This window comes from Manis javanica, chromosome 2, assembly GCF_040802235.1.
Source record: "Manis javanica isolate MJ-LG chromosome 2, MJ_LKY, whole genome shotgun sequence".
In the NCBI taxonomy this organism is placed as follows: domain Eukaryota; kingdom Metazoa; phylum Chordata; class Mammalia; order Pholidota; family Manidae; genus Manis; species Manis javanica.
Window position 1 is genome coordinate 220,091,232 of NC_133157.1, and position 23,545 is coordinate 220,114,776.

The 23,545-nt window shown below is 46.0% G+C and overlaps 1 long non-coding RNA gene across 4 annotated transcripts in view; it reads left to right on the forward strand.

Moving 5' to 3' along the window:
* LOC118973370 (uncharacterized) overlaps nucleotides 1–23,545 on the forward strand; it is a 72,857-nt gene that overhangs the window by 13,052 nt on the left and 36,260 nt on the right. For 2 of the 4 annotated variants that reach the window (XR_005062676.2, XR_005062675.2), the window contains exons 4-6: nucleotides 8,880–9,023; nucleotides 9,575–9,752; nucleotides 15,995–16,247. This is a non-coding gene — a long non-coding RNA (uncharacterized lncRNA). Of the gene's footprint in view, nucleotides 1–449; nucleotides 1,324–2,239; nucleotides 2,466–8,879; nucleotides 9,024–9,574; nucleotides 9,753–15,994; nucleotides 16,248–23,545 lie in introns of those variants that run through there. The other 2 variants (XR_012128564.1, XR_005062677.2) reach the window with 2 other exon arrangements.

The following is a 23,545-nucleotide window of genomic DNA, read 5'->3' on the forward strand; positions in this document are numbered from 1 at the left end:
CTGAAAGCGATCAGCATGTGCGTTGGCAGGCTGAGTGTAGAATGCGGCCCTCATCCAGTCCGTAGAGGGCCCAGATATGGTAAGACGGCAGAGGCGGGGCCGGTTTGCTCCTACTGCCTGAGCTGGGACTTCCATCTCCCACTTCCTCAGAAGCTGGTGCTCCGGGTCTCGGGTTTTCACGAGGATTACTGTTTCCTTCCCTGTGTTTCAGACACAAGGTGATCTTTCTCAGCTTTTCATCATGAGAACCTGATGGGGTTTCTGAAGGTAAAACCCACAAAAGTTTGGTGGCTTCCCAAAGAGTCTTAGATTACTCTCACTTGGCCTCCAGCGATTTGTCAAAAGTCATGTAAGTGTTCCTACCAGTGTATGGCTTCAGTCACTTCTGCTTCAAGTAAACATATTTTAGTGGTGACCTTGTCTCTCTGTTTCCAGACTAGGGGGCAGGGGTTTCCTGTGACCTTAGTTCTCTGATGGCCCCAAAAGAAATCACTGATTTTCATTGTTCTCTAGGCAAGGTGATGTCCAAGCTCTAGGTTAAGCTGAAATGCAATTTTGCTATCTTTGTACAATGGAACACTACTCAGTAATCAAAAATAATGAAACACTAACATATTCAACAAAATAGGGTGAATCTTAAAAACTTTATGCTGAGTTAAAAAAGAGAGAACATATGGTATGATTCCACTTATATGAAGTTTAGTAATAGGCAAAAGTAACCTAGGATGGTAGAAATCAGAACAGTGGATGTCTTTGGAGGAAGGTCAGGAATTGACCAGAAGACAATAATGAGAGAAGTTTCTGGTGTAATGGATATGTGATTGTGATTGAGATATTATTGATCATGCAAATAATTTACATTTGCCAAAAATAATCTAACTGTATGCCTAAGATGTGTGGATTTCACTTTTTGTTACTTTAGTTAAAAAACACTGAAAATTAGGTGCAATTTGAAGTCACAAGAGTATAGGACGTCAGCCAAAGAGGGAGCATGATAGAGAATGGGCCAGAGGACGGAACCCATGGGCACACCGAGGCCGGGCAGGAAGAGCAGAAAGACCCAGGAAGGAGCCCGGGAGCGGAGCCCTGTCTCTCCTCCTGGAAGGTGAGCTTGGGAATGGCACAGATGCCAGAGTTCCGTCCAGTTCCCCTATTCTCAGATTCAGTGGATCAGTAGCAGTGAATGTGGAGCATGTACTGCTCTGGCGGAGTCCTGTGGCCTTATCACCTCCCGCTGGTTCGCTGATTCCCCAGGAAACTGAGAAGTGAAGAATTAAGGATTGTGAGGTTCCTGGGTCATCATCTTGGCGAGTGCCTCCCACGGTAGGTCACATGGAGCACTGGAGCTGTGGGAGGAGGAACATGCGTGGAAAGAGAATTAGGCTCCAACCCACAGCCAGGGAGGACCCGGGGGGCAGGGATATGAGCGTGCCTTCCTGGTCTGCCAGCTCGGAGTTAGTACCAGATCTGGTTCACCCTCCCTGATGCAAGAGTCCCGTGTCTACAGAAGGAGCATGCAAGTGACTCTGTTGAAGGGGAGTAAGCAGGTTATGAATTTATATCCATGATAATTAATAATGAACTTTGTTTGAATATTTATTTTGCTTTGAGATATTAAGTAATAGTAATGATGAATCTATATTGCATAACTCATCATAAATTATGGATAGACCCATAGATGGATAGACAGGTAGAGAATGAGGGCGTGAAAGCATGCTGAAAAATTTTTCACTGTCGGAGTATAATCAAATTCAATGAAATAAGTTAGGAAACCAGTGGTATATTGAATGGATTGGAGAGAGGATAAGACATGAGTGAAGTGGGCACCATTGAGGTTACGCAGGTGAGGCATGTGAAATAGAATGGAGACGATGGTGGAGTTTCCAAAATGTTTAGGTGGTTGACTCAGGAGAGTGAACTGCAGGAATACGTGACGGACGGCAGCTGTGTGTAGGAGCCGGGCCGTGAGTGCCGACCGAGGGTGCAGACTGGGGTGGAATCCTCATGGTGAGCAGACTGAGCGAGCAGCTCACAAATAGAAGCCACCCGTTAAGCATGGTCAGTAAGGATCCTTTGGACATTCGAGTCGAGATGCCTGGGCCAGAGGCCCTGGGCAGGCGGGGTGAGGTCTGTGGTCGCACTGGATGAGGCGGAACTGAAGGGGGTCTTTCAGAGGATCCTCTGCTCCCTGGGGGCAGCGCCGATGAGGCTTACACAGCTTCCTCTGATTGCATTCCAGGGATATGAAGGTGGCAAAATCCAGCTGTGAAGAAAAAAAGTGTATTTTGTGGAAAATACTGCCAGAAGGAGGGAATGTGTTGTACAACTATCGGGAAGAGGTGGCACAGCCCGAGCCTCCACTAGAGGAGGTGACACACGTGAGAAAGGAGATGAGACAGAGAGAGACAGGACCATGAGTGATGCTTGAAAAACAGGAGAAAATCAAAGCGCTGAATGCAGACAAAGTAAGGAATAGGGTGCCCGTACGGAACAAAGAGAATCCCAGTAGAACACATTTCCGGGGGTGAGTGAGGGGGCCTGTGGAGGGCTGGGGCGCAGAGGGGAGATGAAGGGCAGGACACAGGGGAAGGGGAGTAGGGGACGCCACGGGTAAGGTCTTGTCCTGTGTTGTGCATTCGTCTGTATGCGCTAAGGTCGAGCCTCAGCGATTGTCTCTGAACAAGGATTGACTGTGAATACAAATCCATTTAGCAGCGATTCACTGATTGCCTATGGGATGCGATGTGCTGTGCTCAGGGCCGCGGGGGCTGAGGAGATGAATGGAGCATGGGCTCTGCTCTCTCAGACCTATGGCGTGGCTGGGGTCACGTAAACAACTGGCTGCGACAGCAGAAAATAACATGAGGGCTACACGGAGCACCCCACCGTGAGCCACCACATGAAGAAATCTTTAACTCTGGCTGGGCGTGCTGGGGAACACTCCAGGAAGGAGACGCTTGACCCGCGTTAGGAAGGCTGTGTCTGGATGGGAGCCAGGCGGAGGGCATTCTAGGAGAAGCCGGAAGGCAGGACACTTCGAGGTGTGCTCAGAACACATTGGTGGGCTGTTGTGCCCTATCCTCAAGGCAGGTACAGGTGGCTTTGCCAAGCAGCCCCCCCAGTGACAACGTCAGGTGGGGAAGGGTCATTCCCTCCCTCTGCCTGCAGCACACACTGAATGTTCTAGGGGACTTGTTGACATCATCATCTTCTCACCCAGAATTTTTGATCCTTGGTGGCAGAGAGCAGGCTCTGTGCATCCCTCTGTCCTCTAACTGGCATAGTTCCTGGCCCAAGACTGGGGCTGAGGATTCTGAGGAAGACCACGGAAGGCAGCAGAAGGGTTTCCCTTGCACTCCGTGGGCCCTGGTGAACCATCCAAAGTTTTTTCTCTTTTCAAACGATGTGAACAGCAGGATGTGGTACCATTTATATAAACGGCAAGGCAGGAGGTGTGGGAGCAGCCAGGTCTAGGGGAAAGTAGGGATGGTGGTGGCATAGTGGGCGGGGGGGCATCATGCTGACAGCTACTACCTGTCTCGTATTTATGGTGCTGAGATGGGCATGTCCCTTCTAATTAGCATTAAGCTTAGAAAAGTTGTGAAGATGGGCCAGTCTGAAGATAGAATGAAGAGTTTTGTGACAATGCATTGATTAGAGTAAACTAAAATAAGTTTACCTTAATAACGGATGATCTTTCTGTATCAAAATGTCTAAGCATATCCCAAATAAAGAACCTGCATATGTACTTTTTCCCCATTACTTCTGGTCAGAAATGCTCGGCTTTCATGAGCAGCTGTTGTACATTCTTGGCCAGTTCCTTCCCTTCTGGGTGGTCATGAGGTGGTACCCGAACATTGACCTGCAGCAGGCAGCCCCCACCGCCGCCGCAGCCCCTGACTCTGTCTCCCCAGAACTCTGCTCACATTTTGTGTCTGTATCACTTTCTTGGAAATGGGCTGGATGGGAAAGGGAAGGTAATTTGGCTAAATGCTCATTTCCCAGTAGCAAACCGAGGCTTTGATTTTTTTTAAGTTAACTTTTTGTTTTGCCTAAGATCTCACGGGCTGTTTGTGGCAGAACTGAGCATTAAGTTGCAAATGTACAGATCCAGTCATTCAAAACTTATGCAACCCAATGGGGCTCCACGAAACGGTGATGGCGACAGTGTGCAATTAAATCAAAATGTAATGAGTAATCATTCCACGTGTCATATACCATCAGCAAGCAGGCTCCATGCTGATTTTTTTTCGTATGAGAGATTTTATGTGCGTATATTAATTGCATCATATGCAAGGAGAGGGGAAAGGGAACTGACATTTTTAACCATTTTAATGTTTTATTTCAGACATTATGTTAGGAAAGTTGCAGGCATCATTTTATTCTCACGACCACCCTGTGAATTGCACATTATTCCCATTTCCCGATGAAGTGAGTTAGAAATGGCAATGAACTTCCCCCGGGGCATAAGCTAGCATGTAATGGGCCGACCTCAGGGTTGTCAGGTCCCAAAGCCTCTCTCTCTCAGATCTCGACTTCTTGGAGGTGTCACTCCAGTGTGAAATAATACTCCTTCCTCACAAGCGTCCTGCAGAACCCTGGAGGGAGGAATTGCTGGCTTTGGCTGGTTCTCCTGTTCCCGAGGCCGGCCCCGCCTTACGCCCATTTCCCTTTCTCCCTTTTGGGGACATGAATCTCACGTTGCTGCTATTGGTCAGTGTCAGATGCGGGTTTCCTCACAGCCCCAGGATTTAAAAAGCCTTACTCTGCAGGAATGTCAGGTTCAAGTGGTAAGATCGGTGGCTGCATCTGCTGTTAGCAGAGGCTCGGCGTCCATTCCGTGTGCGACACCGCCAACCTACCCAGTGCGGGAGAGGTGGTGCTCTTTTCCTTTGGCCACAAGGCCTTCAGCAGCTGCTGGTGCTGAAGCCACACCAGGCCTCCCGCACTGAGCTGATGAGGTGGGGAGAGCTTTTCAATATGCTCGGCTTTCAAGGTAAGAGAATTACTCTCAGCCAGGGCCACCCATTTCCATCCCATCACCCACATGCTCTCCCCTGGGACATCCATCAGGGGTCACCTTCTCCCTGGCACATCCCAAGGACCACTTTAGGGTTTTGAGGTTTATATGTGGTGTTTTTCAAAGAACCTCAGGCACAAATACCTCTGCTGGAAAATAGGAAATGATTTAATGAGTAGGAAATAGTTTTTAAAATGGTGAGGCAGCAAGCTGCTAATGCTCTTGAAGGTGAGGAATCTGGTCATTTACATTCCTCTCCAAATGTTATCCTATAATACTGCACTGATGGGTTAAATTATTTGTCTTTGAGGCTTCCAAAGTACTTTTGGAAGGGGGCTGGTCAGTGGTATGAGAGATGGTGAATTATTACTCACTGAAAGGCAGGTCTGCCCCAGGCAAGAGGCTCTGGCCACTTCTGAATTCAGACTATAAATGTCAATGGGCATTTGATTGCTAAGACTTGTGGTTACAGCTGGCAGTGTGATGCATGGGGCCCAAGCTGCAATAACAAGAAAGAAGACTGCAGCTCACTTGGGCCATGACGTTAATAGTGGAGCATGGTTTGGGGGGGTGGGGAACAGGAAGGAGCCAGAGGCCTGGGATGGTCACCGGCTGAAACCAGGAGGGACAGGAGCTCTGTCTGATTTTCTTCAACCATAAAAGGAATTGACCTAAGAATTGCATCACAGAGCTTGAGGTCAAATCAGAAGGCATCATGGAAAACACCCACTTTGCTTGTTTGCCCACAGTATTTCACTGAGTCTTCAGGTCCCCAGAAGGTAACTTGGGAATAATTGTCATGTAAAAGGTATACAGACAAAGAGGTCTTCAAGCCCCACCATGTGTCACGTGAGTGACTTGTATCTGTTTTATATACTGTGGTTCTAAGTAAGGTTTTACTTTACCTATAAAATGGTTTCTGCTTCCAAAGACAGTTTGAAAAATACTAATATCCAAAATATCCACAGTGACTTTGAAACTTCACAGGTACTTCCTGAGCCTACAGAGCATGCTAAGACATTTGTTAGCGTGAGAGTCTGTCTTGAGGCAGGTTCTCCCAAAAGCAGACCTCAAGCCAAGGGTCTGAATGCAAGGGGTTTCCCAAGGAAGGGCTCCAAGTAAGAGAACTGGGGGAGGAGATGGGGAATGTGAGGAAGGTGAGAAGCCTGAATGGTCAGGAGTCCAACCTCAGCCTGATGCCATGGAGCTCTGGAGCAGAAATGAACCTCAGAGTTTATAATGGGGCAAAGAAGCTAAACTTTTATAATCCAGCACCAGTTAACTACTGGGGACAGACTGACTGGCAGATTTAAATTCCCAGCACATCTTTGTCTTTTTATAGATAAGTTAACCTCAGTAGCCTACGGACTGTCCTCTGAGGAAGGTCACAGAACCTGAAGGATGGGCACACACAGCATTGGTCAGGGAGTTCCAAGCGATCAGGGGGCATTCATGCTTCCTGAATTCAGTTCAACCTGGAACCTGGAACTGACATCTGCCCTCTGCCTCCCTCCCCACTCTGAATGTATCTGTATTGTAGCTTGTGTTTGAGAAAATGGTTTATAATATTTTCTTTATTCATCAGCTCTCTTCATGATGGTCTGTATTTTGCCCAACATCTCAGATTAACCCCTACTTCTTTTACTGAACTTCTGATTGGTTTCCGGTTAAGTCAGCGTTCAACGGAGAAGCAGGCTGCAAGGAATTGTGTCATGCAGCTGTGGGGCTGGCTAAGCCAGTCTGCAGTTCATAGGCAGAAAGTTAGGAAGTCAGGAAAACTTCATAGTTACTCATGAGCCCCATGGGCAGAGCTCAAGCTTTTTGTGGACAAATGGGAGTTTTGGAACTAGGGGAGGCCTGCACCCTCTTTTAAAGGCCTTATAACTAGTTAAGCCAGGCTTACCCAGGATAATCTCTCTTTTGGTTAACTTAAAGTCATTTGATTAGGGGCCTTAATCACATCTGCTGTAAAAATCCCTTTATAGCAGCACCGAGAGAAGAATTTAATTGAATCACAGGAGTAAGGGGTGTGCCTGCTACAGAATGACTGCTACCTCCCTTCCGTCCTCGGATCTCAGGAGAGAGTGTCTCTTACAGCCCATGCTAAACAAATGCATACAAGAAAGGGAGATCTTGGGACTCTAGTTCAATCTAGTGAAATTGACACACTACGTCATATGGTTTCCTGATCTTTGAAGAGTGGTTCTCCCTGCTGGTACAATACATCCACTGATTAATGGCCCAAGAACAGACCTTTCAAATGTCCACAGTTCTCCAAACCCATGTATGGCCCTAACCCTGTTATATACCTCCCTCTTAAAGACAGACCTGATACTAGATAGAAGACAGAAATCTTGGACAGGGACTCCTTATTTAGAAGATGTCAAGTTCTAGAGCAGTGGGGTGATTTTCCAGGAATCTGTAGCCATTGAGTGATATAACTAGATCTAGAATTCTCTCTGCTTCCAGGTTTTTGAGATGACTGTAAGGCTGGAGGTCCAGGCTGTGAAAGCTGCCCTGCCTTTGAGATGTAGAACCCAAGAGATCTAGGATGCCAGAGATACCGTGGTGCATCAGGATGCTGGGTGGAGTCTCCCATAGGAGATTCTTGGGATAGCCCCCTGGTAGGGAGTCAGACAGAGTCTTCAGTGATACAGAACTACTTGCTTTAGGAAAAGCAGTCTCTGGTGGGCTCCTCGGCTCTAGTGGAGATTGAAAGCCAGATCATGGGACACCATGGCCAAGAAATATGCAAGCTTAGCTGCTCTTTATTGGCTGGATATAGTCACACCCACCCAATCCAGGGGGACACATCGACCATCCACCATACTAGGGAAATGGTACAGTTGAAGTAAGGACTGAGCAGACCCAGAGACCAAAGGAAGTCGCTGAAGAGGTGGCCCGGATCTCACAGATCTCAACCGCTTGTTCTATTGTATGAACGATTGCTCTGTGGCTCCACCTATGGCTTCATTCATGATGGTTCACTGCAGCTAACAGAGGAGAAGCATCTGGTTCACGGATGGGTCAGTTCTATCTGTTGGTTTCATTTGCAAATAGGCATTGAAAATGATCAAAAGTGGCCCCAAAAGAGAGTAGTAAGGGAAACCCACACATATCAAATCGGTGTGGAAGAGGACATGGCCGAAGTCACAGGACTGTACTGAATCCCAGACAGGAGAATGGTTCGGCTGGTTGGGAAGCAGCCTGTAAGGAGCATGATGAGCTTGTCATGCACAAGGACATTTGAGAAAGGGTCAGGTGATAAGATGACAGGTGTGGCCCACTATTTGCTGATCATCTGTCCACCAGGCTGCATGCACCACAGAGGAGGCTCTCAACCCCAAGCAGACAAGACTTCCTGTCTGTCTTCTGTCCTCAGCTGGCCCAGCACCCAGGGCCTATGAGCTGAGCCCCAGGACTGCTCTGCATGGGCCCCACGGCATGGGCTCCCCCTCACCACGGCCCATCTGGGTTCTGTGGCTGACCAGCCTGTCTCCTGCAGAGACTGGCGCTGAACGATGGCACATCCCTCAAGAAGACCGGCCACGTGATGGGAGCTAGCCGTCGGACCCCTCATACCCTGCCGGGGCAGTGATTTGTCATTACTGGAATTGACCTTCACCTGTCTGCCTTCTCTGCCCTCTCCTGCAGGCACCACCATCCAGGGCTTACAGAGGCCCGCACATGAGACCCATTTAACATTACAGAGGCGCCCCAGTGGCACAGGCTTATTGTTTCCACTGGCCCTTCTTAGCCCAGAATGGGCCAGCCTAATGAAATGATGGAATTGCTCATGAATGCTCACTTGGTGCCCACTTGGTGGTAACACTCAGCAGTTTGCTTTGCTCTCTTCCAGGATGCAGAATATGGACTACAGCTATGTGAGCCTAATGATTATTAATTCACAGTGATACCAATCTGCATGGTTATGTCATTTTCTCTATCAATTCCAAGCAGTCTGTGTGAAGGGCTGACCAAAAGATGTTTGCCATGATTCCAGGTGAGGATTTGATACTCATCTGTAATACCAGCTGTGCCCTTGGCTATAGAAACCTGAGATAAATTTTTTTCCTTTCTCACACATATACATTTGTAGTCTATGCAAATAGCACTTTTATTGTAAAGGATGATGTGCCAGTGATCATAACTTTGATAAATTATAAAATGTAGTTCCCACCCTTTCTCAGTACACCCACCTCTCCGTTCTCACCAGCCCACAGACTTGTTCCTAAGGAGTTACTCAGCAGAGATGGAAATGTAATGTATTTGAACAGGTGGAAAATTCAGTGCTGGTACTTTGTACTGATGCCCAGCATTAAAAGCTGGAGGGTGTGTGTGCTATGCATGCGAAGAGGGAGAGGAGGCCACAGGGTGACCTTCCATCTCCCAGTGAGGAGGCTCTGTGTGTGGCCATGAGATGGCTCCTCAGCCACCTCACTCCAGACAGCTGTTCTCTAATCTGCAGAGTGGTAGGCTTTGCTGGAATGATCACTGAGGTTCCTTTGAGCCCTGACTTCCTTGGATTTTGGGGTAACAGAGGGTGCCATTCAGTTTCTCAGGTGCCAGCTTTATCTTCGTGCCTTACTGCACAACAAGCACTTGAGTCTTTCCAGCATGTAAGGTGCAAGTCTGAGCACCATGCGAATAAAAACTGCAGCCAAGAGAGAATCACCTGTCCACTGTGACTCCACACCTACTAATTCATTAAATCTCTGCAACGGCTTGCAAGGTAGGCAACTTCTCTCCTGCTCCCTTGATGAGCTTGGGGTCACCAGCTTGAGGCAAAACATGTTGATGTTTCTTAAATTTTTGGAGTTAGTGCTCTAGGATCAATCTGCACTGATTTGCAGAAAGGTCAGTGTCTTTCTGGAGGTCTCCTTGTGCCCTCATTTGCTAAATGTCCTAAAACACACAAAGTTCATTTTGTCTTCCCCACATCTCTGTCGATGAGGCATCCAAAGAAAAAGGCCTTTTTTAAATTTTTTCTTTCATTGCAATATGGACACTTTGGGGTCACTGACAATACTTGACTCTTGCAGTTGGGGAACATTAATTATATTTTGGAAAATTACTGCTTAATCCATTAAGTTATGTGTCAGTGAAACACACTACCCACTGTTCCACTGAACTGAGCGTCTGGCTTTTTGATGCAAGTTGAGTTTATCTTTCCTGCCTGTGCCGTTGAAGAATTACTCTTTCTAAATGTGGATTTATACTGAACTCTTGGTGCTCTCAACAAATGCTATTTGGGATTGGATGACTCAGACTTTGAGAAAGAAATGCCATCACCAGAAATGAGCCTGTCTGTCCCAGGCAGTCAGACTCCGTCTGCAGGTGGAAGGAAGAGCAAGGTGTTTGCCGAAAAAATGGTCTCTTGGGCTGTTTCTCATTCTGGGTCAGGAAAGAAGCCAGTGTGCGCTAATGTCAGGAGGGACTGGAAGAGACCTTGTTTCTGTGCTCCAAGGAACTGCTGGCTGGGCTCTGCAGGAGGGCGTGGCGGGGGTGGAGGCTCGGGTGAAGGCTGGATGCCTCTGCTTGGAAACCTGCCGGCTGTGAAATAAGATCCTGAGGGCCTGTTAGCAGTCGGTGTGGTTCATGAGCAACTTTGAGAGCAACCTAAGCCACTCTTCGCTTTATTCTTTCTTACTCTTCACACATGGAGTAAGGTTTACTACATACCCCACGCAGTACTGAGATATTTGGGGCAGAAGTTAAGGGAGAAGATTTTCAAGCTTAGAACACACTGTGGTGCCTTCTGTAAAAGACATTCGATGCGATGACAACTTGGAGCATGGAGGGCTGGAGAAAGAAACATCCACAACCAGATTTCATAAACAATGTTTGGAAATTCATGAAAATTTTGAGGGAAGGGAAGCTCCAGGACAAAGGCTGGATGTCCTGTTGACCTATAGTCTTGAGAGTGGAAGTTTTTCTAATTTAACTATTAAAGGAAATATGTCTTTAATCTCTTCCCCAAGATAGTGAAGTAGAACAGAGCAAAGATCTTTCTGAGTTAGGAATAATAAAAATGCATATTATGTGCCACATATGGAACTATTTTCCCTTTTGATGAAGAGTCTGAGTCCTACCTTGGTTGATAAGTCACCGGAGGTGAGCGCGCTCTGAGGGTGATGGCGCCTTCCGATCTCTGCTCTTTTTGTCCCTTTTACATGTGTGATAAGTGGAATCAGGTTCTTCTGATTTAGTCCTACGTCCACTTCAGTGGTACAGGGTTTTCTGTTTCTCTACATACCCTAGTCCCTGTGCCTTCTCAATCCATGGGAATCAAACCACAAACACGTGTACACATACACACATGTGGCTCTACATACACACACACACTCAGACACACACACATGCACCCACCCAGACACACACACACACATGCATACATGTAAATGCACACACTGACACATGCATTACACACGTGTACACACTCATACACAAACATGCACACCCATCTCCTTTCATTGCTAAAATATCACCACTCAGGTAGTGACAGGGAAGATAGGCTGATTCTGTTGGTTTCCAAGAATTTTGAAAGGTTTGAGAGGATATTGTTGGTGACAAATGGACATTTTGAAATGTTAAGTCACTCTCAAAATGGGCCCTTCTCCCTTAATAGACTTGAGCTGATCACTTAAATGCTACCACACCTCCTATAGGCAGGTGCCCAGCCCCTGCTCTAGACATTTCAAAGGCTAAGATGGGTGGACGTCTCCCACAGAGACAGCAAGGCTTTCCCATGAATTATATGGACTTAGATGATGGGCAGCAGGAGAGACTATCGCTCAGAGGAAAAGTAATCTACCAAACACCTTGTGGGCTGGTGTGGCATGCAGATTGGGGCAGACGTGGATTTGGACCTCTCTCCTGTGCTGGCTGCGCGACCTTCAAGTCTTTGACCTTGAGTTTCCTCACCTGGGACACATGTGGTCAGACTCCGACTTTTTACAGGTGGTGTGAGGGGTGGCTGTGCTTACTGTTGCGTCCTGTCCAGTGCAGAAGACGTACAGCTCCAAAACCGGCCGCCAGAGTTACTGCCAGTTCTGCTCTTACAAACAGAATAAAATTGATAAGCATACTCACAGGCAAGTATCTGCCAAGTATGTTAGGACTGGAAGATTCCTGTGATCTCATCAAAGCCCTGCTGACCCCTTCCAGGTTTGAGTCCGACTGGTGTTCATGGAGAACCCATGCATCGGTTGGCATCGTGTGAGTGCCGCCTTGCTGGCATCACGGAAGGAGCAGCAGATGCCCCCATCTTTCCCGAGGAGACGCCCCTCTTGCTCCTACGCTGCTGCGCAGTGGGGCAAGGCGTGGTTCTCCGGTCTTCAGAGTCCCTGCCGGGTGCTGGATGGTCCCATGCAGTCCTCACAGGAACATCAGAACTTGGTTGAAATTCCACTTACCCTGTTGGTAGTAGAGGGATTGGAATGTTGAGGGTGTAGGAATCACACAGTTTGATTTTGGGAAAGAGGTTCTCAGCCCTGGGTGCATATAAGGAGCATTTGGGGTCTTTAAAAACCCAAAAGCTCAGGCTACACCTCAGATGGATTCAGTCTGCATTTGTGGAGTTAGCAGAGCCGTCAGGGTTTGGTAAAGCTCCTGATTGCTTCCCGGGTGCCCAGGCTGGAGAACTGTGGGTCTGACACCTCTGCGGATTCCGCATGCTACCCTCAGGTTACATCCTCCGTCCCAGGGTGCCACACCTTGTGTGAGTGTGAGATTCTCCCAGGTGTTTGTTATAGACACTGATTTCAGGTCCCTTTCCAGGAGGTTATGAGTCTTTCCATTTGCAGTGGCAACTGAGACTGAGATTTTAAAGCTTTGAACTAAGATGATGTTTATGTCGCGGCAAACTGGAAATGACCTTTAACTGAGGATGTTGACTCCATTTTAACAGCAAACACTTGTGGTGAGAATACTTGCGCAATGATGGTGACCTGTTACTGACAATTACTTAGTGGCTTCAGTAATACAATAATATACTGTCTTTTCTAGAAAGGGCCTTGGGGGTTACCCAACCCTACACTCTCATTTGGTATGTGAGTAAACTGAGGCTCAGAGGACAGTGACTTCTCCAAGGCTACATATCAGATTAGCCCTGGCAGAGTGGGAGAAGCCAGGCCTCCATCTCCTCTCCTGCTCTCTCTCCTGTGGGCTCTACTGGCCCTGCAAACTCAAAACCACCAAGCAGCCAGAGTGGTCAGCGATTCCGAGCAGGCAGCCAGAATTGCTTTTCCTTCAATATATCCTTATGACAAGGTGTTTGGTGCTAAACAGAGTCCCTGGAGGAGCATAAAGCAGTGTTCCCCTCGGGCCACACCTGCTGGACGAGGCTAATCCATTTCGGTGGGCATCTACCTTCTGCTCAAACACCCAAAAACCTTCATCTTCATTATTAACTCATTAATCACTGTAACCAGGGAAAGCCGGCCTCATACGAAGTGCTGGTGTCGGTTCCACACACTTTAACTAGTTCAATTTCCAGTTTCCGGGCAGTCTCATGGCTAATTGTTAGGACTGGAACTCAGAGATTGTCCTCTCTGATGCCAGGGGAGTCCTCGCAGGTGCTCGATGAGGAAGGAAGTTCAGGACAATTAATACCGTTTCCTGGAGGAACAGGTGGCACAGCGAGAGGGTCTGGGGTGGGGGTTGGGAAAGACTCCTCCCCTTGATTGGCAGTGCAGCGTACAAATGTTAGATCTGCTGCTTCCAGCTTGGTGGACTTGGGACAGTCATTCCCCACCTCTGCACCTCAGTTTCCTCAGTTTGGAAATTGGTCTATTACATGAAGCTTCTTGTAGTTACTGCTGAGGATGAATCGGCCAGGCAGGCAAAAGCACTGAGCATTTATCTTACAGAGGAAGGGCTGTCACCAAGCTAGACTGAGACAGGCCACCTCTGTGCAGACTTACAACTTGGTACCCTCCAAGCCACTGTTCCTGACTATAAATGGAACAATCATTAAGCGATAGAACTGATCAATACTAACAGTCACTATGCACTGTCGGGAAAGGGCTGACTCTTGCATGGAGGAAAGGTGGAGAGAGAGGCAGACGCACAGGCACGGCACACGGGTTCTCTGGAACGGCACTGAGAATTCAGCCCAATGGGGCCCTCTTGCTCTGCGCATGGAGTTCCGTGGGGACCCAGTTTCATTCTCCCGGGAAGGCCATTCAGGGGCTGTCTGGGGTTGCAAGCTCCCTGGAGAGGGTCCCCTCACCCTAAATGCTTATCATCATACTTCTTCCAGCTGCATTTTGATAAACAATTCTCTAACTTATATTTCCAGTGATATTTACTGCCCCCCCTAGATGGTTACCAGTCACTGAATGGCTGGTTCAGCCTTTAATATGATGCCAGGAATTCAATAATTATAATTTTCTGTCCTCTCCATTGCATTGTAGAAACTGGGAAGGCACATGGAGCTCCTCACAGCTCCCGGACACAGTATCTTCCATTCCACATGTGTATGCCTAGGGGTTCTCCTGCCCACTTCTCTGGATGAAATCTGTGATTATCCTGGAAAACCCAACCCAGACATCTTCTCCTCTGAAAATTTCTCTGTCTCCTCACTGACCCCCCAGAAATGGTTGCCTTCCCCTAGAACTCTGGCTCCTTGCACACACAGCCATTGTGGGGCTCACCATGCAGATCCCAAGGAGTCCTGGGTTATCTGTTGTCCTCATTGGAACATGTGCTGTTTGACAGCAGAAGCTCGCATTATTCATCTCTGAGCTGCACCGCACCTGCACATAGTGTGTCTGAAATGATATTTTTCTGAAATGGGTCAATGGGTAAATTGTGCACGTGTATGTCAGTATTTTTTTGTTGTTATAAATCTCTGTGCTATTGTTTAATTGTTCTAGTACCTAGCAATTAGTTAAAATTATTTTTGCTTTTGGAGTGGCCTGTTTCCCCTGTATTAAGGAACTGCTTTTTCATATTGAAATCAAAGCCTCTTAGGGACAAAAATTAATTTTCACAAGCATGGCCAGACTAATGGGGAGGTGGTCCAGTGTGGCTAATTTGGGGTTCTATTTCTAAGAAGTACAGTCTTCTGGCTGGTGAGCTAAGACCTGACACACATCCTAGATTTTTCCACATTTCCTTCTCCTCCTTCTTCCAGTATCTATTTATGACCTCTAATATAAGGAAGATACTCTGTTTTTGACTGGGAAAGAATGGGAAATTCAGGTTAGGGATCAGAATGCAAAGGCGGTGGGGGGAGAAGAATGGTGTCTCCCTGCATTTGCTCATAGCTCTTCCTGCAACAAATTAGAACTGTTTCTCTTTCCTGTCCCTGTTCTAAATCATATACAACTTAATGATAGCAATTTTCTTATTCACTTCTGTATTATCAATGTCTGTAACATGACATGTATTTAAAAAATGTAATATAAAATATTTACTTTTTCCCCAGTGTTTATTTTCCACATGCTAATGTCAATATTACATGTTATCAGGTGGGGGTGGCATAGTTAGTAGAGCATCTCCTAAGGTCTTTCTAGATTTGAATGTCTTTGACATCACAAAGAATAGTGATTTATAGCTAATTCATGGTATTCATGCATATCCAGAATGAGCCTGTCTGCAGCAGGGGTAGTCAGCATCGAAAGAGGTGTCCAGGACCATGCACCTCTCTTTATGCCAACTGCATGCTCTGCTACAGTGACCTTGGCATTCACTGATTTTGGTCATCCAGCAACCTTAGTTCCAGCCATAGTCACTACTCTTATTATGGTGGCTTGGTTGGAGCTCAAATCACAGTTCTTGGGACTAAGCACAACTGGACATTGTTTCTCCTTGATGCTTGGTCACACTTGAGGATTGGGCATATGATACAATCAGAGGCAAGGGAGGTTTGGATATTAATTCTACAAAGGGAACTCACTATTTCACTGCCATATATAATTTTAAGAGACTGCAAGAGCTGAAGCTGCTGTCATCTTCTTTTGTCTCAAGGGGAGATCTTGTCTGAGGAAGGACCCAATATGGAGAAGACTGAAGTAAGAGATGGAGAGAAAGCAACCAGGTTCTGTCCCTGATCAAGCCATGCCTGAAAGCAGTCTTTGGAATATTTAGTTACATGAGACTGTTGCATAACTCATTTTGGATCCAGATTTCTATCATTTGCAACTGAAAGAGTCTTAACTGAGATAGTCATCAACCTTCTGATTATTATAGTGGCTTTTCCTATATCTCAAGGATGTCTTGGGTAAGAAACATGAGCATTTTGGTTGCTGAAATGAAATCTTAATTGTAAGTTAAAACATTGTTATTCTACTGCTAATTTAATCAGTATCTAACTCATCCATGTTTGGCCTGAGTGAATACACTGAGTAGAGTGAGAATATTTCTTTCTTCTGGATGTGTGAGAACCTGGAATGCAGTTAACTTACCAAAGTAGTCTTTCTCTTGTAACAGTGTGTCCCAGCTAGATCCATAGAAAGTGCATAAGTGTGTGTGTGTGTGTGTGTGTGTGTGTGTGTGTGTGTGTATGCATATATATGCATGTGTGTAGGTGTGGGTATAGTTGGTCTTCTATGCTAGATGCCCTTGAATCATTATTTTAAACTTAACTTTGCAACATAAGCATCATCTATATTTGCATGAAAGTGTTATGCTTGAGTATTATTAAATTATTAGTAAATAATAAATTATATTATTTGTAATGCTTGAGTGCTAGTCCAAAAAGTCTTGCATTTTGGCCTCTCAGGCTTGGCCCTGTGAGTTATCAGGAGCAATCCTATCCTAGTGAGTACAGACTGTTACAACTCAGTCTTATCAACTCCTTGGACCACCCTGAGGAGCTGGTGGTTCAAAAAGGCCTCTACTGAACATGGATGACTTTTACGACTTTTGGAAAATGGACACAGGAAGCTTCAAGTCTTGCAGGCTTACAGACATGCATTTTCAGAGCCCTTTACACTCAAGGAATTTGCTTCATGTTCACGTCCTTCTGAAGGGTCAGTGGGCAGCCAAATTGGCAGAAGCATCCTCTGTAAGTTGAATCTGCTTGACACTACAACATCTGTATGAAGGATGAAAATCACCTGAGCTTTCCAATAATTGCCTTTATGATGCCAAAGATCTGGATGTATTATTTGCAAACCTGGACCAGGATGACTGGGTTTTTCCCTTTTGGTGCTGCGTGCCACCATAAAAGCTGTCCCAGAAGCATGGGAGAGAGATGGTCAGGATCCTCCACTTCTCTTCTTTTTCCAAAAGGCCTTGTGGGTGGACTTTCTCCATTATTTAAATTTCTTCACTGACTCCAACTGAGCCCAGAAACTGTCAAGCTGAAATACTGTGAACAAAATTAGTCTCATACTTTTCTCTAGTTTAGTGGAAAGCTGTGGAAGTTGAAGATTTGTAACTATCTTCCAGCCCAGAAAGTTCAAATATGTTCTCCAGCTTTGGATTTTTATTGTCGGTGTTACTATTGAGCTCAAACTGAAACTCTGAGCCAAAGAAAAAATTGCTGTCAGTACTTATTCCATTTTTAACAACACTCTGGTGGCCAGGCACTGTGCTAGGCTCCTCAAGGAAAATAAGAACAAGTACCTGCTCTCAAAGAGCTCACAATATAGTGCCATTAGACATAAGTTTCATGTGAGGCAGAATGAAATAAGTGTTTACAAGGGTGCAGGAGCTCAAGAGAAGAGGCATATGGTAGAATCAGGGGACTTTTCCAAGGTAGTGGGTGTTTTTTTGTGTGTGTGTGTGTATTTAGTCTTAAAGGATTTCAGAAAATATGAAGACTAAGGAAAACTGAAAACCTAGGAATGCCATGAACAAGTCTTGGAGACATAAAATCAGGTTGTACAAATAAGACCAAAGTCCAATAAAACTAGATGAGCCTAAAGTTCATGTCAAGCAAGACCAGCCTAGAGCCTACCCTCTTCCCAGCCCAGGTATATGTGAGTGTGGGAGATGCATAGATAGGAGAGGGGGGGAGGCATCTCCGGACCTTCCCTATGGCTCTAGCCTCTCCTCCCCTCCCCTCAACCTACTACTGCACGTATGCACACAGGCATGCATGTGTCCTGCAGTATGAATACAGGGGCTTCCCTGGACATTCCCTGGTCTTGCTTGCCTTCAAGACTTGTATTCCACTCCTCCTTGCCTGCAGTGCTTCCTTCTTCCACCCTTTCCATCTGAGGGATGCATCCCTCCTACCCTCAGAATGCAACCTGAGACCAGGTTCTGGGAAACTCATTTTCCTACAAGCAACTTTATGTTCTTCTTCTGTATTCCTGTGAATCTATTTCTATGAGGATCCTCCTGAATGTGACAGAAACATGACTCAGACTCACATAATCAGAAGAGGGAAATCACTGGTTTGCATAACTAGGATAAGAAGATGAGAGATTATTTTAAGGTTTAAGTGTTAGAATCAAGGCGTTGGTATTGGTGTACATTCTGTCTCTCTAGCTGTTAACTCTGCTGCCCCAGCTTCAATTTCAGCAGATCTTTGAGTATGGAAGCAAGTCAGCCCTTGGCAATGATGAATCTTCATTCTCTTCACAAGTCATAATTCATAAATCCTAAAAAGAGACTTTCTCTCAGTGTACGTATGCTAAATCACATGGTGGGGTTCTTTCTTGTCCCTGGTAGATTATATACCCAAATTTTAATAGCCTTTGTGTTTAGGGAACAGATATGCTTGCTTCTCATTACCCAAACCACATAGAATGGGTTTATCACAGGAAAGAGAGCTTCTGGTATAAGCAAAACAAAACCAACGAACAAAACACATTTATCACCACTCAACATTTTTAACATTCATCATGCCAACCTAACGGCTGGTTTGCTGGTCTGTCTCCTCCACTAGACGGTGATCCTTGGTAGCGATGGAGGATTACCTATCCCTGTAGCAGAGACTGTGTGCAGATGACTGGAGGCTCAGCAAATGATGGCTGATTGAATGAGTCACTCAGGGAAAGAAAGAAAGAATGAATAAATCTTCCTGTGAAATAGATGGGTCAGCTAGTATCATTTCCATTCACAGTTTTATCCCATCATTTCTATCCTGGACTACTTCATAGCCTTTTAATTAATCTTCATATCAACAGTCTTGGCTTCCTCTAATCCATTCTTTACACAGCACCCAAATTGATATTTTAAAAAATGCAAATACAATAATTTTCTTCCTCTGCTTAAAGCCTTTCCTTGCATTTGGAATATTGGACAGACATTTTTTCAGGGCTTCTGAAAACCTTTATGGTCTCCAGCCCCGTCTTGCTATTCTCAACACTTCTATCACCAGTGTTCCAAACCCCGTATTTCCAACCCCAAATGCACAGGCACTTCATTTTGCATTACTTTCACTTCATCAAAGGCATCAAGTTCTCCTTTGCAGTTAAGTCTTTGTTCAGGCCCCCCCGGGGGTGCCCTTCCTCTCCCCTCCCTTTTCACCTGGCTGATTCTGACTCACGCTTCAAAGCCCAGCTTACACATGCCTGAGAAATGAGGACTTTTATCCACTGCCCCTCATACTGCTCCCAGAGGACCCCCCCCATAGAGCCACCTACAGTATTCTGTGAGGGCTTACTTCGTTGTCTGCATTGCTGCTACTCAGACTGTACGCCCTCAGGATATGGGGTTCATCTGTTTTATCCACTATCATGTCTCCACCTTCTAGGTCGATAAAGCACTGACCAATGAATGAATCAATGAATGAATGAATTTATTTTGTCTCCACAGCGTGCGAAACATTTGGTATGGAAGTTAGGCGTGATCCTGGCACAGGCCCTGCACTGGAGGGACCCCATGCCTTTATGCAGAACAGCTGCAGTTCAGAGATGTTATAAGTGGCAGAGCTTTATGTTGAGACCTTCCCTGACTCCAGATCTAGGCTCTTCACTCCACTCCCGCCGTCCCTGTGCCCATACTCTGCGTGGATGCACACATGCACAGAGCAGCTTGTGGCTGCACTGCGTTTGGACGGGGAGGGAGCCTGAGGCTCTCATGACAGTGAAACCTCTGCGAAATGGTATTTGGGCCAAGAGCCATGCTCCAAATCATTGTTTTCCCATTTATCTGTAAAGAGAATCTGTTGATAGGCTTTGGCTTTGGAAAATACACTAGAACTAACATTTCCTTGCTATTTGTACTGTAAAACATGGGCCTCAGAAAATACCTTTGTGAGTAATGAAAGCACTGTCAAAGTCCAGCTGTTGGTTTTCTGGTGGTTTTTATGGCCAGGCTTAGATTATTGGAGCTGATGCTGTAGAGTCACTGTAGGGAGGGCGAAGGAGACCCAAGTTCTGGTCTCAGCCTGACTAGCAGCATTTGTGGGATTATTTTCAGGAAAGGAAATGATCTTTCCTTTAGATCTTCACCAAACTAAAGCTTCTATGGGAATAGCCTATTCTTTGCCAGTGTCTGGTCTATTAAATAAGCTGGTTCTGACAACGAGTCTGCAAGAGGCTTCATTTCCAAATAAAAAGACCGAGTGGGCCTTAAGAGAGCGAGCATTGAGCACTGCCTCCCTTTTTCCTGAGAGGGGTATCGTTGAGAGGCAGGTCTTGATTTGCGGAAGTGTCCTTATGGCCCTAAAGCAGTCAACAAAGAAAAAGAAAAGGTCAAGAGCTTAAGGAAAGCTGGCTAGAAAAATTAGACAGTCTGAGACTTGGCTAAACCAGTTAAGCCCCAGAACAAAGGTTCCAGTCTTCTGGGTCCAGGAGATAATTGAATATCTTCTTTATTGCTCAGAGCTACTCTATGTTGGGCTTTCTATTACCTGCAGACAGAAGCATTCCTAATGGATACATATGGAATTAGTTAGGTTACAGCTGCTACATTACACCAAAGGCAAAAACACAGAAACAAACATGGTCTGTTGATTGGAGCAAATCATTCTCGGCTTGCCTTGATTTGATCGTATGTCAAATGGGGAGCATATAATTGGCTTGAGAAATGCCAATGAAGGAATGAACAATGGCATTAACTTTTCAGATACTAGGGTGGTACTTCATTTTTATTTGCTTTTTCCTTTCTCCCTCCACCAATTTCACCCATCCCCCTGTAGGGTGGTACTTTAAACCACTGTACTTGACCTACTGCTGTTCCATTTGTTTCATGTTGACCCTATTTGAAATTCATATTTCTAGACAATATGTCATGTAGCAAAAAGAACAAGGCCATTGGAGGTATGCCTGGCTTTACATCCTAGATCTCCTACTTTACAAGTTGTGTGGCCTTGATCTTGTTATTTCAATATGTTCCATATAAAGTAACTTAGTTTATGAAATATCGTATTTCTTATCACACTTGAGGGGTAATGTGCTTTTCTTTCAGTTTAACTTCCTTGTATAGGAGGAGTCGCGGATCACTGGTAGGGATCATGTACTTCCTTTAGCTTCAGCTGCTGGGGTTGATTGTGATTCTTCTATCCACTTAGCTTCTCATATCCAAACATTTACAGAACTAGTCATTCTTTTTGTGTTTGTTTTCTGAAAGGGACTTTGGCTGGAGCATTGAGTAAGTGGAGGGCAATAATGTGAGGAGAGGCTGATAAGGTTAAATTGAGGCCAGAGGGTGAGGGGCCTTCAATGCAACATAAGGAGCTCAGGTTCTATGCTGTGGGGGCAGGGGAGCCGTGGGAGAAAGTCCAGCTGCAGAAACAGCAGCAGTGAGAGCCTGGACAGAGGAGGGCAGCAAGTGAGGCCACCATAAGCTGGTCCATGCATTTTCTCTTTGCTTTAGAGAAACCACCAGTCCTTACTTTGAATCTCATAAAGCTGTTTGTGATTATGGAATAGGTCAAAGAGCTAAAAAACTAAAGAAAATTCCAGTGTTTCATTTGGGTATTTTGGAAACATAAGAATTTGGAGGGGAGTAAAATGGTCATCCAGGGCAAAATAGAGACTTCTTTTTCTCTAAAACACTTATTCTCCTCATGCTAGGGTATATAATAAGCTCTCTGAGTATAGGTGCACTGAGTGTTATTCCTGGAGAAACGGTGGTGAGAGACCCAGTAAACAGAACTGTGTCTGTCCCTTATGCAATAGGGACAGGCAGGGTATTACACCCGATAGGGTTTGTGTCCCTTTTTGTAGACGGGGAGATGGAAATTCAGAAGGGGAAGTGACTTGCCCTGTGTTGAACAGAGCCATGTTATGCTTGTTAATTTTCAGTGTAAAATAGCAGAAGGAAAATGCCGGTGAGTATTGGCTTATTAATTATGAAGCTTTCCCTCTCCCCTCTTCCTTGCAACTTCGTTGACTATTATTTGTGGGCTACAGAAACCTGGTGACCAGAGCCCGTCAGGAGCACATTGGCAGAGCTATCCCTGTATGGGTGCAGAGTTTGTAGAGGTTCCTTGGGATGTGAGAGGAATATATTATAAAAAATATCAAAATCCCTTCTCACCCTGCATCTGCCAACTGACGTAAAGTGTTGCACAAGAAACAGGCAGACGGGACTTTATGAAAAAAGTCACCACTGTGGCTGCTTGGCTTTGGTTCCCTGCAGGGAATCCCAGTTCTGTGGAGCTGGACTGGGTCCAGAGGAGCACCTGGGAATTGTATGTGCCCAGCCTAGTTCACCAATGAAGGACACCATTCCATCTTTCACCAAGTCAGAAATATTACTGATTATAATTTGCACCCCTATTTTATGGGCCACTAAGAAAGACATCGGATGCCAAATAAACTAAGACACACTATAGTGGACACTTGTGATCCCTCCTGCCACCTGATGTCACTGCAGCTACGGGAGTCACACCTGCATTTGTCAGAGACCTGCACCCCAGGTGTATCATGGTGATTTTGGGGTTCTCAGGTGCCATGATAGGCTGCTCAGCCAAACCACTGCCATAACCTTAAAGTTGGGGGGTCAGTTAATGACTGACCTGGGAGTTGGTACCTCACACCCATCCCTGTTCCTCAGGGGACCCCAAGCCAAGGTTCATCATCAACTTTAAGATACATCCTGATCTCAAATATGTTTAAACTTGAAAAAAAAATCATCCTTGAACTGATATAGTATGGCAAATAGTGTTTACTGGTGCTAAGGAGAAAAATTAGAGGGGAATTTTAGACAGGGTGTCCAGAGAAAGCCTCTAACATTGAAGAAAAGACTGGAAGGCAACAAGACCTATGGACCTTTGTGGGAGGAGCCCCCCCTGGAGGGAGACAGGCCACGTCAGGCTCGGAGGAAGGGTGTGCCTGGGACAAGGGGGAGACCAGTATACCTGGAACATGGCAAAGGAAAGGAACGAAAATTAGAAAATGAAGTCAGGCAGGAAACAGGAGAACTTCTGGCCCTTTGAAGGATTTTAGTCTCACTCTTGATGAGGTGAGAAACTGCTGGTGTGTCCTCATCAGAGTGGCGTGAACCGACTTACACGTTATCAGGCTCTGCGTGCCATGCTGAGCACAGGCTAGAGGGGGCAAGAGTGGAAGGAGAAAGGCCATCTGGGAGGCTACTGCAGAGCGGGGCTGAAACGATGGTGACTGGGGTGAGAGTGGTACCAGGGACAGCAGTGACAGGAAGTCAGAAGGCAGA